General features: G+C 44.1%; 1 protein-coding gene across 1 annotated transcript in view; it reads left to right on the forward strand.

Moving 5' to 3' along the window:
• The first annotated feature begins 2,788 nt into the window (after nt 1-2,788).
• The window catches only part of ZNF518B (zinc finger protein 518B), a 70,733-nt gene continuing 58,012 nt past the window's right edge, over nt 2,789-15,509 (forward strand). Inside the window, exon 1 of the mRNA XM_074274798.1 lies at nt 2,789-5,442. The gene's annotated coding sequence lies outside the window, so the exon portion shown is untranslated. The remainder of the gene's footprint in view (nt 5,443-15,509) is intronic.

Consider the following 15,509-nt stretch of genomic DNA (forward strand, 5'->3'; position numbering starts at 1 on the left):
TCCCATTTTCTTTTATATTCTTCAGGGTCTAGTGTTCATCAGGGAAACTGCCGCCTACCAACTGCAGAGTCTAGCTCCATTACACAAACTTCCCACCTCTGAAGTGATATAGTAATAAGAGAATACCAAGTTATTTTATGGGAGAGCATAAAGCTTTGTTTTGACATGAAATAATCATATTGGACGTTTATCACAAGTTTTTGCCACTAAGTATATGAAAGCTTGCAGGCTTAACCAAATACAGTTGAGCAAGGCAAAGTCATGCATGATTAAGCCATGTTCTTCCAGATTCAAGAGCCTTTAAAGTCTCAGGGAAAAAGGAGGACAGAGGGCAGAATCTAGGTAGGAAGGGAAGGAGCTAAGAAGGAGCCAGGTAGAGTCTACATGACTGACCACGCCCCAGCCTTGTCTAAAGATCATCAAGACGAGTATCGGAGGTTGACTGTTTCAGTCTAACTGGAGGACCGGATGGCTGGATTAGGGTTATTAACAATGGAGACCATATGGACTGAGGAGAATTTCAGCTTCTGTGTTATCTCCATAGTTTTATTTTCCAATAATACCTTGAAAGGAACCAGCACTATGACTTCTGCCTTTTGGGGTAGCTTTAACCACTAGAAACAGTAGACTGGGTTGAGCGAGTGATCTGTTTTTACCTTCCAGCCAAGGCCTTCAGGAATCTGAGACCTTCATAGTTGCAACTTCCTTCCAAAGGCTTGAAGATGACAACAATGCTACCATTACATTAACAGTGTCACTTTGCAAGGTGTAAACTCAAATCTCAAAGATGACAAAAAATAGAAACAGTTAATGTTGGAGGGCTTAGGGAGGAGAGGAGCATACACACTCTTGGTGGCTGTGAATTTGAGATCCAGAAGGGTTAAACTGAGTCGTTGTGAGGATCAAATGACATAGTATATGCTAAGTGATTTTAAAAATTAGAAGAAGCTAGTTCGCACAATGTATAGACTGTGGACCTGGATTCTGAAAGGGAAAGAAATAGGAAGGAAAGAAGTATTTATAACTACTATGTGTCAGATGCTACAGTAAATGCTTTTACAAATACCTGCAAGGTAAACAGTGTTCTTTTGTCATCTGTAAAGCAGAGATCATTAAACAGAGGCTGGAGTTACGCATTTAGACAGAGATAATCCTCCTTTTGTAACAGAAGTTCGGTTTATAGCCAACTTCTGCCATTTCTTAGTTGGGCACGTCACTTAACCCTCCTTTTCCAAATGAAAAAACTGAAATGAACAGAGGTTGTTATAACACCTGCTTCCCAAGGCTGTTGTGGGGATCAAGGGAGGTGTGAGATTTGTAAAGCCCTTTGCAGAGTGTCCCTGCACATGGTGAACGCCAGAAAAATCAGCCAACGTTTCTAAGCACCAATTATGTGCCAGGTATTGTGCTGTGCTTTAAGATCATAAAAGAGGCAAAGTTTCCACCCAAAAGGGCTTACAATCGAATGGAAAAATGAGGTGTACATGTATGTGTACAAATGATCTGCAGATAAATAGGAAATAATTGATCAAGGGAGGGCTTTAAAATTCAGGGGTTGGTGAAGGTTTCCAGGAGAAGGTGGGATTTTATTTGGGACATAGAGGAAGCCTTAGGAGGTCAGGAGTCAGAGTGGTGCAGGGACGGGGAGCGGGCAACCAGGGTGCAGAAGTGGAAAACCTTACTCGTGGAACGGCCAGACGCCCTGTCCCTGAACTGAAGCGCACACGTTGAGAAATACGGGGAAAGAAGATGGGAAACGTAGCAAAGGCAAGATCCTGAGGGGCTTTAAATATCCGCGGGGCTCTTGTGTTTGCTCAGGGGCAATAGGGAGCCATGGCTGGGGTGGGAGTGACTAGGGAAATCACTCGGAGCTGGAGGGAGGAGTTTTGCGGTGAGGAGGGACGGACCGGGAGTGGGAGGCTTGCACGGTCGCCCACGAAGGTCGGCGTGGCGGGGCCGGAGCGATGAGAGGCTCTTGTTACAGAGGCAGCGGCCAGGACGCGGAGGCTGAGCCGCGGTCCGGAGCCTGCGGGACTGGGAGCGACGACTGCGAGAGGAGGAGGAGGAGGAGGTAAGGGCTTGGGGGAAGACGGCGGTTCTGCCCTGGACACTTGCACCCGACATCCTGAAGGGGGCGGTCGGCAAGTGCGGTGGGGGCAGAGCCTGGAGAGCCCTCGGAGCCCAGGGAGCCATCTGGGGGGGTCTGGCCAGGAGCCGGGGCTGCTCCCGGGTGGGAGGTCGGGAAGACCCCGGAGGGCTGAGAGGAGGCCGCCATTGAGCGCTGTCTTTTGGAGGGGCATTAAAGAGCACGGCGGGAAGGGGAAGGGAAAGCCATGGGACACGGTTGGAGGGAGACTGGAAAAGTGGCTGATGGCGGACAGGGATGACGTCACCAGAACCAGCCAAGGCCCCTGCCTCGTTGAAGAATAAAGCCCCTGGGGAGGGGGGGAAGGGCAGAAGGGGGGGCTATTCCGGAGGAGGGGTCGGAATGGCCAAGGGGGGAGGGAGGGAGGACAGGAGCCAGGAGCCCCCGGGGGAGGGGGTCGTGTCTGCTGGGGGCTGGGTCACAAAACAGCCGCCGCCTTTGTTCTCCTGCATCCGCACAAAGGGTGGGAGGGACGCTAGGCTGAGCCGAGAAGCATCCTTGGCAATTGCATAAGGAGGCGAGGGGTTCTTGAGAGGCCCCAAGAGCCAGGCGGGGAGAACTTAGCTGGCGGGGGTGGGCGGAGGGGGGGCCTCATCCAAGAGGGGGACCGCTGAAAAGCCCGCGAGGTCGGGTTTAGAGGCTTGGAGAATAGTCAAATGGAGCCTAATGATAAGCATTCGGAGTGTGGATGTGCTGAACCGCTTTTGTTAGTAATCGATGTGCTTAAATTACGTCTGCCCTAAACCCTTCCTGGACTGTAGTCAGCACCGCATTTCCCATTGTTGAGCCCTTGTCTCATCCGGGTCTCTTGCTCATTTTTCCCTAAGTCGTGAGCCGAGGATGCCCATTTGTTGTTTTCATATCCCCCCTCCCTCCTATGCTGAGCCTCCCTCGGGTCTGTCTGCTCCTTGCCTCCTCTCTTCCCCCCCCCCCTCTTTTCCCATCTGCCCTCCTCTCCCTGTCTCACTTTCTGTCCCACTCTCCCCCTTCCTTGCTTCCATCATTTTTCTTTAAAAGAGGTATACGCTTGAATGTCCCTCCCTCTCTCTCTATCCATCCTCCTCTCCCTCTGTCTGATTCTGCTTTCCTTCTTTCCTTCCATCATTTTTCTTTCTTTTTTAAAGAGGCAATTTCTGATCCGAATATCAAGTTTTGTTTGATGAAAGAATAAAGGTGACAAGTAGCATTATGGAATCAAATGACAAGTGCCAGAGCAGAAACTAAAACTTGAGATTAGGGAGTTGTCAGGGTACAACTCCCTGTGTGACCCCTCCTTTAAAATCTGTTCTCATTCTTCACCCTCTCTTTTCAGTTATGGTCTGCATTCTAAATACTCTCCCCGCCCTAAGATGAACTGCTCTGGAAGCCTTTCCAGCTCTGACATTTTATGGCCTCTTACAACGAACATTCCATGTTTTCTAAGGTCTCCTTGAACACTAACTTGTGTTCTAGGTGCTTTCCCACCTCCAGATTCCAGATTGGGTTTTATCTTCTGGGTCCAACACTGGGATGAGTCCATGTCCCCAAGCGTTTCAGTTAAACAAAAAAAGAGTTTGCAGTGCTTTGGCTCAGTATAAAGTGTTCACAGCTATAGTGGAAAGGACTGCTTTCTCTTGTTTTCAGAGTAGAATAAAAATCTTAAATACCAGGAAGAGAGTGCCTTGTTTTACACATGAACTTGGCTCCCAAATGGGAAAAATCAGTGGGGCTAAATGGTCATCTTTCTCCCTCTTGCTTCTCGGGGTGTCCCTTTAGTTAGTTGCAGGGTGTGGGAAGGAACAGAATGGAAAATCTGTCATTTCTACCTCTTCAGCCAGCTAACATTTGTCTTTCCAGTTCAGGCAATTAGATAAGATATCTTGTGTGTCTTGGAGTGAAATATTGGGGAAGGTAAATTTAAGTCCAAACAAATAGAAAAGGTTGATTGAAAATCTTTGTGCCTTTAGAGGAGCAATTTACTATATTCGACACATAGTATGGTGGATAGATGATTCTCCAGTCAAAAGCCTAGCGCAGCCCTGAAGGCTGTGACCCTTATGTGCAGACACCAAAGGCCTCTGGTCCTCAGTTTTCTCATCTACAGAATGGCCACACTAATACTTGCATATTTCCCAGTTTTTGTTAGGAAAATATTTTGTAAAATGTGCAGAGAGAGAGGGGTGATCTATGAGGATACTACCTGGATCTTTCCCTTGGCTGGGAGCTCTGTGGTGTATGAAAAGTCAGAAGATGTGCTTTCGAGGCCCAACTCTGCTTTTGGTGCCTTAGGTGACTTAATGAAACCATTTATCCCCTTTGGAGCTCCATTTCCCCATGTTTAGAACGAGAGGGTTGGACTAAATGATGTCTCCGTGTGTGTGTGTGTGTGTGTACTGGACAAATATTAGCTAATTTAATCCTTAGATGCTATTCGTTGGAGCGGAGGTAACTGAGGCAAAGACGGGCGAAGTGACAAGTGTCAGAGGCTGGCTTGGAACTTGGCTTTTCCGTCCCCAGGCAGCACCACCTCGCTAAGGAACCACATTACTCTGAATCTGGAAGGCTGTAGGTGACACCTGGCGGTTCAGTTGCCTGAGCAAAGCTTCCCAATTACCCAGAAATGAGTCCGAGGAGGGGCTACAAGGGATTGTGGCTCCCGGAGCTCGGAGGCAAAGGACGCCCGTTCTAGCCCAAGTGTGGCAGATGGGGAGTTGGGGCCCGTTACAAGTGCATCTTTACGCAGTCGCCTCCCGCGAAGGAAGGCAGCCTCAGGAGAGTGACCCTCCCTCCCCCATCCTTGCAGGGCCGCCTTTAACCAGGAGACCCCTTGGGTGTTCTGGTGGTCACTGCTAAGCACCAGACCCGGGGAGTGACCTTCCAAGCATGTGGAAGGGGGGCTGAGTGGGGGGAGGGAGTGGGCGTACCCAAGTTGTTTCCGGAGGAAAGCGGGCGGTCAATGAGAGGGTACGCCCAGGGCGCCTGGCTCGTCTTCCTCGTCGTGGTTCTCGGTGTGGTTTGGGACGGGGAGCCACCCAGCCCAGGCCGTCTCCGGACACCCCGAGGGGGGCTCCGACTCTGAGGCGGGAGCGCGGAGGTGGCCAAGCCCGAGCCGCAGCGTGGAAGGCGCGCCTCTGATACGCCGCCGCCGTATTCTTCGGTCCCGAGGCTGATTTGCTGGAGACCTCGCTCCCTCAGAGGACAGAAGGCGCAGCTCCAGCCTTCTAGAGAACGGGAGCTCGAGGCGCCGCAGCCCCCGGCGCCCCCTCTGGGGGAAGGCGTGAGCAAAGCGGACATGCGGGCTCTGGGAGAGATGGGAGGTGAGGTGTCCCTAACGCGCGCCCCCGTCCCTGGTAATGCGCGCCCCCGTCCGCGATAATGCGGACCGTTAGCTGTGGCGGGCCGGGCTCATGTCGGCAGATGCCCACAGAGCTGCCTGGTCCCCGGCATGAACAAAGAGGCAGCCGCCCCAGCCCGTCTCCCTCGGGAAAGATCTCCAGAACGGAAGCATTGCCTGGACGTTGCAGCCCCAGGCTGGCGTTTGTCTGGGGCGGGAGACGGCGGAGAAAGCGTTTCCGCGCCTCCCTGTGGTCTCCCGCCGCAGCCGGGACTCCCGGTGGGACCGCAGCACCGGAGGTCCGGCCGGCGGGCCCCTCAGGTAGCTGCCGGAATCCCGCTGCGATCCGCTAAGTAATCCACACTCTCCTGCGGGGCCTCCTCCCCGCCCCCCTCCCACAGTCTGTGCTGAGAGGGGGCCGCCATCGCCGGGGGTCCTGTTGGGGGCAGTGAGGTGGCCAAGGCTAGGCCGGCGGCTTCCGGCAGGACCGGCCGGCGGGAGTGAGTCACGCGAAGGGAGGCTGGGGGGGAGGGGGAGGATTTTTCTGACCATGCAGGGCCCTGAGTCGGCCACGAGGGGGCGCCTCCGTGCTTCTGGCCTCAGACACATAGTGGGTGACCCCGGGCCTAACCCCGTTTGCCTCCGAGTCCTCGTCTGTAAAATGAGAGGTAAGGAAATGGCTGCCCCGCCCCCCAGTGTCTCTGCCCAGAAAACCCAGATGGGGACGCCACTGTGGGACAAGGAACAATAACGGGTTAGGGTCAGGGGCTCTTCCCCAATCCCAGCTAATGAGAGAAGTCCCAGACGTGTTGGTTTTAAAATCAATCAATGAAAAGTAAATTAGTTGTGAATTGGTCCTTTTAAACGTTAATTAAAATTTAAAAAATAACGTTTTCCCCAAATTATATGTAAAGACAACCTTTTTCAAGGTTCCAGTTCCGAATTCTATCTCTCTGCCCTCTTCTCTCCCTGAAATGTAAAACACTTCCATATTAGGCCTTTTGTGCAAGAAAGCTGGAACCCCCCCCCCCAAAAAAAAAGGGGGGGGGAAAGGAAAGTAAAAACCGGTAAGCTTAGGTCTGGGTGAAGATTCCGTCAGTTTTGAGAGGATGGACAGCATCTTCCCTCACAGCTCCCAGAACCGTCTGGGGTCGCTGCACCGCGGAGAACGTTACGTCATTCAGTTGTTCGCGGTATGATGTTGCCGTCTGTGTACAGCCTTTCACTGGGACCTGACTAAAGAGAGCCACATGCTGGTACTATGGATTTCTCCCTTCCCTTTCCCCCTTCGTTCCTTTCTTCCTTATTTCTCTCCTTTCCCACTCTTCTTTTGACCCACGAGTTCCTTTTCTCTCCCCTCCTTCCTCGACCATTTTTCTGTGTTTTTATCCCGGTCTCTGCGGGGCACTTTTTATCTGTTACCTTGACTACACTAGAAGAATGCTCTGTAGTCTCTCTACATGATAAAAACTCCCCAGAGAAACCCCCATTATAGAGACTATAAATGTTAGCGTGGTCCTTCCTGGCTTCTCTCGCCATGCTTAGGACGGACTTGGGGATGGAGGGAGTTAGGGAGGTATTTTGAGGGCCAAAATGTATTTGTAAAGCCTGGGAGTTTGCAAGACAAAAGAAAGAATTCAAACCAGGAGGAGGGTGGAGTAGCTTTCTTACAATAGAATGGAGAAAGGTTCCGGACTTCAGCCTCTGGGTCCTGTTGTAGTTACATTTTATAAAGAGTAACTTGCCGTGGTATGATATAAATGCTCAGGAAAGCGGAGGTGTTTGTGCATGTGGAATGGCAGTTCTTGATACAGGACCGTGCTCCCCTCAGCTTGTCCCCTTTTTGGCGGTTCTCCGAGGGACGAGACGCAGAGTTGTGGTTTCTTAAGCAGGGCCACCAAGGCAGTGAGTGTAAGAAGCAACACGAGCGAGGCGTGGGCAGTTGCAGCTAGCTCTATCCACACCACGCTGTCTTTCAGATTTCTGATGTCATAATTTTGGACATTTTTCACTTATTGATGGTTTGTTCTTTTTGACTATGCTTTGCGCCTGTCCTTTGACCTTTTGTCTTGAGGAATACATATTGAACTCATTAAAAATCTACAAGGAATTGATAAACTTGTCCGACTTTTATCAGATACTTGATGCAATGACTGATGTATGCTTACGTATATAATACGGTATATCTATATGCATGCCTATAAAATGGGTTATTTATTCAAAAGCTTTTAAATTTTAAATAATTGAGATGTTTTGGCTAACTCTAATATCTTATCTGCTTACAGATTTTTCCCTTACACATAATTATGAAGATATACCTTTCATGCTATATTTAGTCTTTTATGTGGTTGGGGTTTGTGATACGTGTTATAAGATGATCTAACCTGCTTTTTCAGCAAATTGCTTTCTAAGGTTTCTGAATCAAATAAGATGTTCTTTCCCCAATAGTTTGTATTTGTCTAACATTCTAATATATAAAATATTTACTTCATTCCAAACATTAATTTTCAATTCTTTTTTTATCCAGACTTAGAAAGTTGGAATAATCACTATTTTGTAGTTTAGTTTGAGATCTATAGCAATAAAACCCTATTCGTTCCTACTTTGGTTTTCATTATTCTTTTAATTTTCAATACCTATGTGTGGATAATTTTTCAACATTAACCTTTGCAAAAACTTGCGTTCTAATTTTCCTCTCCTTCCCTTCACTCCCATCCCTACATGGCAAGTAATACACGATTAATATGGTAAAAATATGTTAATTGTATAAATATGTATGCCTATATTGGATTTATCTTATTGCAGAAGAAAAATCAGATCAAAAAGGAAAAAAATTGAAACAAAACAAAATTCAAGCAAACAAGAGTGAAAATCCTATATTGTGTTCCACACTCGGTTCCCACAGTCCTCTCTGGGTGCAGATGGCTCTCTTCATCCTAAGACCATTGGAATTCGCATTAGTCATCTCATTGGTGGAAAGAGCCACGTCCATTAGAATTGATCCTCCTATAATATTGATGTTGCTGTGTATAATGATGTCCTGGTTCTGCTCATTTCACTCAGCATCAGTTGATTTAAGTCTCTCCAGGCCTCTCTGTATTCATTCTGCTGGTCATTTCTTACAGAGCAATAATATTCCATAACCTTCATATACCATAATTTACCCAACCATTCTCCAATAGATGGGTGTCCTCTCAGTTTCCAGTTCTTTGCTACTATGAAAAAGGCTGCCACAAACATTTTGGCACATGTGGGTTCCTTTCCCATCTGTAAGATCTCTTTGGGATATAAGCCTAGTTGCGACACTGCTGGATCAAAGGGTCTGCACAATTTGTTCCAAATCGTTCTCCAGAATGGCTGGATGCATTCACAATTCCAACAAAGTATCAGTATCCCAGATTTCTCACATCCCCACTAACATTTGTCATTATCTTTACCTGTCATATTAGCCAATCTGAGAGATGTGCAGTGCGTGGGACCTCAGAGTTATCTTACTTTGCATTTCTCTGATTAATAGTGATTTAGAGCACATTTTCATATGATTAGAAATGGTTTTAATTTCTTCATCCAAGAATTGCCTGTTCATATCCTTTGACCATTTATCAATTGGGGAATGACTTGAATTCTTATAAATTTGAGTCAATTATCAATATATTTTAGAAATAAAGCCTTCATCAGAAACTTTGAATGTAATTGTTTTTCCATGTAAAGTATCTTTTTAATGATTCTATTTGTATAACTCTAAAGCTGTTGAGTAGTACGCTAATTTTTTCCCCTAAATTGGCATTGCTTGTCAATCAACATTAAATATCTATTTAGTTCTCTTTACTTATTTTTTTCCCTATCATTTGACATTTTATTATTTTATGGTGTATAAGTGATATGGTTAATATATGCCTATCAAGTCAAGTCAACAAGCATTTTTCAAACACAAAATCCAGAGACTATACTGAGTACTGAGGATAAAGGTAAAAATGGCCTTTGCTTTCTAAGATTCAGTATAATGGAGGAGATATCTTGTACAAATAAGAAAAATGCAGAATAAATTGGAGATAATCACAGAGAAAAGGTATTAAGATTAAGGAAGACTGGGAAAAGCTCTTTATAGAGGGTAAGACTTTGTGACACAAATAAAATCAGATCTGAAGCAGACTTTAGTCCAGGAAGTTGACCATAAAGCTGTTGCATTATCTCAGGTCTGTGGTGATAAGGGCTCTTATTAAGATAATGGCAGTATCAGTTTTTATCCCCTCAGCATTTTAAATGAAATTAAATTAACTTCTAAACTGAAAAAAAAATTGTCATTACTGTTAGCAATATAATCCTCCCATTCAACTTCCAAAGTCTTAGACTTAAAAAAAAAAAAAAAATGCTATTCTTGGGAGGCTGGAATTCTCCTCCTGCATCTGCTACTAACTAACCTGGGTGACCTTGGACAAGGCATTTCTATCTGATCCTCAGATCCTCTATAAAATGAAAGGATAAACTAAAAGCTCTCTGGGTTCTTTCCAGTGGGAAAATTCTGTGAGGATCAGAATAATTTACATTTTCTGTAACACCGTACAGATTTTCTATTACCTTTAGGGATAAAGGAAAATTTGCCCATTACTACTATAAATTTTGATGATCCTATTCACTCCTGTGGCCATTGCTAACTTTCCTTCCCCTTAACTTTACTTCCCTCTAGGGCTGGATTTGAAATTCATAGTAACTGCTATTATTAACTAAATTATCTCCAAGCAAAAGTAGAATTTGTTCACCCAAAGCAGATGGAGTAATACTGCCCACAATAGCTGAGAGATCTAATATTTGAGATAAAGTCCAGGATTTTGTCAACCACCTGCACTTTCATTACATACTCGCACAATGCCATGTAAACTGAGAACCCTATTTTCTAATGACATTTAATCTGTACCTCAAAGGAAAACAGTATAGACTATAAACACTGGAGAAAATGGTCACAATTTACAGAATATGTTGTGACCAATTATCTTGTCTCGTGAGAGAAACTGGAACATAAAAAAAAATATTAGGAAGCCCTCATTTATATAAAAATAATAACAGTCCCCACTGGAATAGCAATTTAAGGATTACAATGTGTTTTAAACACATGGTTTCATTTGATCTTCACAGCAAACTGCACTGGGGAGGGCACACATCTGTTTTACAGATTCAAGTATGTTTTTCTCACTCTAAGTATATAATCTTGGGCAAGGCTGTCCCCTTTTTGACTTAGTTTTAGCAGTGTTTTTTTTTTTTTAAACAAGGAGTGCCAATATATAATACCTAATTTAGAAGTAAGCCATACATCCAAATTAGTCCCCACTAGTGGAGAAAAGAAGTAAAGGAAGAGGAGAAGAAAAAGGGGAAGGAAGAGAAAAGGAGGGAAGGAATTGACTAGTAGAAACAGTTAAGAAGTTAATCTCACAGGCAAATTTAGGAAGACTTGGTAAGCTGCCTCAAAAAAAAAAAAAGTTTTTCCTTTAAGTGTTGGAATATCATATTGCTTGAATTATGGCAAATTAAGCTGAAAAATAGAGGTAATCCTAGCCATAGATTCCTCTGACCCTATGAATTACTGATATCCTTCTATAGGCCCCCATTACTACTTAACAATATTCTGAAATTACTGCTTTGTCTTACCCGATCCAGGTTCTCCTCTTCCTAATTTAATTCATCCTTTGTTTTGTTGCTACAATAATCTTGCAAATACATTTCACTTTTTTATTTAATATGAGGTCGTGCTGTTCAAGATTTTTAAGCAAAATTCTCAAATTTCTTTTGACAGTCAAGGTCTTCCATAACGTGCAAGTTCCTTATCTTTCTTGTCTTTTTAGGATTTCTAATACACTCCTACCTTCTCCCTCTTACTCCAGTTGATGCGATCACTGAGAGGGTCATAGCTGATGAGACATGAATGTATAAAGAAGTTGTACACGCTCTGGTCCCTTTATCAGGAGTCAAGAAAGGAATGAGAGTTTGGCTGAAGATATAAATTGGGTATTCTCAGAGGTGTGTAGCATTAGGGCACTGGACTAGATCTGAGACCTTTAAATACCTGAGCTTGGAGGAGTTTGAAGCAGTGTTGGTTTGTGTCTGTCTTGAATAAGAGTTGTAAGTCTTCCTTCTTCAAGATGTGGGTGGCATTTTCCATCCCAAGTCTATTGGAATTGCCTTGAATATGTAAAACATATTTAAAAAAAAAAACAAAAACAAAAACCACCACCCTTTGAGTATTATAGCTCCAAGTGATCTCAAAAATTATCTAGCCTAATTTTGTCATTTTATAGATAAACTAGAGTCCAGAAGAGTAATAATTTACAGAAGGCATTGCAGCCAATTTAATGACAAAGGCAGGTCTAGAACATGCTTGCTGCCCAAGTCTTTCCATTATACTGTTGAGTTCCGGCAAAAAGGAATGGATTAATGAAACTTTTTCTACTACTTCTTTAATCTTTCTAAGGTAAGAGTATTTTTATTTTCATTTTCAAATTGTACCTCAAAACTTAGATGTCTAATTGTTTTGTATTTGTTTTTATATGACTCATCCTTCCCCTCTTACCATATCCTGTGTTATATTTAATTTTAGGTGTGACCCATGCTCCTCACTCCCCTCTGCCCAACTAGATTGTGAATTCTTGAGGGTAAGTACTCTTTGTTTTTTTAACCTTCATCACTTCATTGTAGCATATGGTTTTCAATATAGTAGACACTTAATGTTTGAAAAATGGTTCAATCTGTTTAAGAGAAAATAGTATGATGTAAAATAAAAACCTTGAATTTGTAATATATTGGATGGGAATTCTGACTTTGTTACTTGTGTGATAGATACTGGACAAATTGCATAACATTTTGGAATTTCCATATCCTCATCTATCAAATGGGAGGGGGATGAATTTGAGAGGATCTTTGAAATCCTTCCAGTTCAGAATGTCCATTCATTTTGTTAACGATGTTGAAAATGTCTCTTTTCTGTGATAGAAAACTGTTCTCGTGCTGGTGATGAAGAGGAAGGAGCTGGACTTGGATCCAGAAGGCTGAGGTCATGTCCTGACCCTTGGGTGCCTTCCAATTTGCAGCATGACAGCGCTGGACTAGATCCAGGATTCTTTGGGTATCTTGGATTCTTCCGAGGGCCTGATGAAACCTGGGGATCCCTTCTCATAATACTTACTCTGTATTGCCTGTATCATAATGCACGGAAATGTCGATTTCAGTCAGAGGTCAGAATAAAGGATGGCTCCCCCCTCTATTTTCTGAGGTCCTGAAGACCCAGGCCCCCTGTAGTGGGACAGAGCATGAGATGGAGAAAACTCCTCTGAGCAACTTGAATGCTTCCAAACAAATTCTGGAGAGGCAGAAAGAACCTGAAGAACCCAAACCCGCAAACCAGATTTCAGCCATGACAACACAACTACCCAAGAGGCTGAGGAAGCTCCAGGGGTAAGCCTACGGAATATTAGAGCTGGAAAGACCCTCAGAAGGGAAACACCACAGCTGATGGAAATCCTAGGAATCATCTGGCCTAAAGTGCTCATTTTAGCTTCAAAGGAGAAGTGGGGAGTTCAGAGAGAGCTAGTATCCAGAGGCTGTGGGTTCTGAGCCCAAGTAGAATTATGTTCCTAATTTTTAGCATTCCTGGCACGACACGGCATACCATGGTCGCAGTGTACAATCTTTGCAATCTATTATTAGATTTTGGCTGATATTTTCTTTATTATTTTTGCATCCATATTCTTTAATGAAATTAGTCTATAATTTTCTTTTTTTTTCTTGCTCTTCCTGATTTAGGTATCAACATCCAATGTGGGCACCTCATTTTTAAAAAGTATTCTTTCATTTTACTCAGAACATTTAAAGTTCTTGGCATATAATTGACTAAAATCACTCCTAAACATTTCTTTTGATTTCTGTCTTCATTGTGGCATATTCACCCATTTCATTTTTGATGCTAATGACTTAGTTTTCTTTTTAAAAAATCATGTTAACAAATGGTTGATTTTATTGTTTTTTTCATAAAACCATTTTCGAGGTATATTCAATGGTTTTCTTATATTCAATTTTATTAATCTTACCTTTAATTTTTAGGATTTCCAAGGGGTTATTTCATTGGGGATTTTTAGTCTGTTATTTTTAACCGGTCTGCTCTTTATCCATTTTGTTGCTTTCTCTCAGATCACTGCTTTTGCTATCAACCAAAGGTTTGGGGAGGTTGAATTCTTATTATGCTCTTGGTTTCAAGGTTAGTTTTTGCAGTGATGGTGAATTTTTCAACTTGAAAAGGCTGCCAGCCAAGACAAAGCTGGAGGAGCTTCAGAAACCCAGAGCCACAGAGGATGGACTGAGTCTCTGGTGTCGTGGGCCAACTTTGCCGAACAGTTCACATCAAGGAATCCCCGCTTTCATCTGCAGGCACCGAGCCGTCCAGACGGGGAGCCATTAGTACCACAAATGGAGAAGTTTCAGATGCTGCACTAAGTGCCCTTCCCTTGGCAGGACACTTCCCAGGGACACCCACACCAGGAGAGGCTTGTCCACATTGCCAGAACTAGCTCAGTGTTTGGGAGTCTTGAAGGGAAGTCTGGGAGAGGAGACTATCAGACTGATCCCTAGCTGAAGGTCTGTTATGTGTCTGTGGCGACTGCATTGTTGCATGCCCATGAGACCTGGCCATGCATCAGCTCTGTGCCAGGAGACTGAATCGCTCCCATTTGATTCAGGATCCTCTGGCAGGATGAGGGGCCAGACCCTAGAGTCCGGTCTCAAACTAAACTGTCCAGCACTCTAACCCTACTGCAGAGAGCTCACCTCCAGGGGCTGGCCACACTGTTCAGATGCCAAAGGTACTCTTGCCAAAAAAGCTATTCTATGGGGAACCCCACAGGGCAAGCCATCAGAAGAAGGTCAGAAAAAGAGTCCTCTCAGGGACTCTCTATAGAGACCCTGAATGACATGGGAGACCCTCATTAGAGGGTTGGACTCTAGGAGCAAAGTAGAACGGAATTAGCCCCAAAGAAAGGGGGGAGGTGTAAAATCAGAGAAGGCTCCAACGTTCATATGCAGTATGGGTGTCCCACCTGTGGTGGCGGCATACTCTGAGCTCGTGTTGGACTGATCAGCGACTGTCGGAGACATGGGAACTGGATTCTAACATAAGGACATCACTTGGGGCCTCTTCAAGAAGAAGGACCACCAGTGTAGAATTAGCCTAATCATTCCCCACTTGATGGGCATCTCAAGTTTCTAGTTCTTTGCCACCACAAAGAGAGATACTGTAATATTTTAGAACATATAGATTCTTTTGCTGTTTCTGTGATCAGCTTAGAAAAGAGACCTAATAGTGATTTTGTTGGGAAAGAAAATATTTGAGTTTTTGAAAATGTTAAATCCAAAATGCCCTCCAAATTGTTCGATCAATTTACAGTTTCCAAGAGGGTTTTAGTGCTCCAATTTTTCCACATGCTTTCTATTTTCCCTTCTATTTGTCATTTTCCACTTCTGTTGTTTTAGTCAATCTGATTGGTGTGAGATGATCTCAGTTGTTTTAGTTTACATTTCTTTAATCAATTACTCAGAGCAGTTTTTCATATGATTATATGTAGTTTGATTTTTTAAATTAAAAATTGGTTGTTTTAGGAACAATTTTCAATTGAAGAAATTAATGCAACTTCTAGTCATATGAAAAAATTCTCCAAATTATTATTGATTAGACAAATGCAAGTTAAGACAACTCTGAGGTCCTACTACACTCCTCTCAGATTGGCTAAGATAAAAGGAAAAGATAATGACGAGTGTTGGAGAGGACATAGGAAAACTGGGACACTAATACAATTGTTGGTGAAATTGTGAATGGATCCAGCCATTCTGGAGAATAAGATGTAACTGTGTTCAAAGGACCAGCAGTGTTTCTACTTGGCTTGTATCCCAGAGAGATCATAAAGGAGGAAGAGGGACCTTCATGTGCAAAAATGTTTGTGGCAGCCCTTTTTGTAGTGGCTAGAAATTGAGTGGATGCCCATCAATTGGAGAATGGCTGAATAAATTATGGCA

This window comes from Sminthopsis crassicaudata, chromosome 6, assembly GCF_048593235.1.
Source record: "Sminthopsis crassicaudata isolate SCR6 chromosome 6, ASM4859323v1, whole genome shotgun sequence".
Lineage (NCBI taxonomy): Eukaryota > Metazoa > Chordata > Mammalia > Dasyuromorphia > Dasyuridae > Sminthopsis > Sminthopsis crassicaudata.